This window comes from Myzus persicae, unplaced genomic scaffold (genome assembly GCF_001856785.1).
Source record: "Myzus persicae strain clone G006 unplaced genomic scaffold, MPER_G0061.0, whole genome shotgun sequence".
Classification (NCBI taxonomy): domain Eukaryota; kingdom Metazoa; phylum Arthropoda; class Insecta; order Hemiptera; family Aphididae; genus Myzus; species Myzus persicae.
Window position 1 is genome coordinate 1 of NW_019101769.1, and position 1474 is coordinate 1474.

A 1474-nucleotide genomic window follows, 5' to 3' on the forward strand; every position below is an offset into this window, starting at 1 on the left:
TTCTAAATAATTAAAAAGCTTTAGATCAAACATTTTTTATAGCAGTAGTAACAGATATAAAATGTATAGTTTTATCAATAATATAAAATACCTCATGAGGTTTGGTCAGTTATAATAAAATGAGTCAGCCAATAGTACAGCTAAAGAAAATAGATTGTTCATTTATACTTTAAATACAAATATGAAAAATGTTAACCTTCCTCACAGATTTCCTAATATGAATCCCTTATCGTCCAATCAGAATATGTTTTATTTGTGTCTTATGTATAAAATATAACTATTTTCAGTTAAAAGTTTTGATGAAAGAGATAGTGGAGCAGGATTGATAATTGTACATTATAATTCTTATTACTTAACCGGAGTACTTGAAGAGAACTTTGTTGACAACGTTAAAGATACAATCGATTCGGTGGCAGTTTTTACAGACATTTAATACCATGTTCAACAGATTTGTGGACTTTTAAACAAACTAGTACGCAAACCTATTTCTTTATAGGTATCAATTTTAGTGTTTAATTATCTGTATTAGCTTGGTGTTTTTAATGACATTTTAATTCTGCTTTATAACTAAGATATTTCAAATAGTATTTATTTTTAAGTTTTTTACATTTAAGATTTTAACAGGCCACAATGAATTTGGGCATCTTACCTACTGCCAAAGGAGTCGTATATTTTTATGAAGGTTCTGATGAAGTTTTATCTTATGGGGCATTAATTAAACAACATCTACCTATTACTGAAGATTGTGAAGTTGGATACAATAAGGCTTATCCTAATGGTTATAGGGTTTGTTTGGGAAAAGGAAAATGGTTATCAAATTTTGAGAAATTGTGTTTCAGTAAGTTTTGTATCATAGTTTGAACTTTAAAAATTACTTATTAATTTATACATTAAAAGTAATCTGTGGTTATAATTGATAGTAATTTATTTTTGTTCATAGAAATGTGTCCACCTCTAAGATCAGATAGTTAGATATTAAATTTACTCTTAATGGTAAGAATGCTAACCATTCAAATTTATCGATACCCGATACAATAGCAATACCATCATGTAAGCAGTCATATACTGAACCAAATGGACAAGAGACTCCGATTGAATTACATTGTCAGTCTAATGGGACTTGGAACAAATAACTATATTATAGATGCAGTCCATGTAATGTTATTTTCTGTCATGTAAACATTAATTTTTAATTTATATATATTTTAAAAATTGATTTAACTTTTACTGTATCCAAATTCTTTTGTTTGTTTTTTGATAAAATTAATGAAGTATAAACAATCATTGGCTACTTATAAACTTCTGATGTAAATTTTTAAACAGTCATCATTATGTCTATTCTATAGACGTTATTACTTATCAGTTACTATTATGGATATTTATATTCAAAAATAATTTTAGATTGTGGTAGAGTATTTATCATAAACCATTTATTGATCGACAATGGAGAAAAAGCCCTTGTTGGAACAGCACC

At 27.0% G+C, this 1474-nt stretch overlaps 1 pseudogene; it reads left to right on the forward strand.

Annotated features, from left to right (window-relative positions):
* Window positions 1-101: 101 nt before the first annotated feature.
* The window catches only part of LOC111030350, a 2143-nt pseudogene continuing 770 nt past the window's right edge, over window positions 102-1474 (forward strand).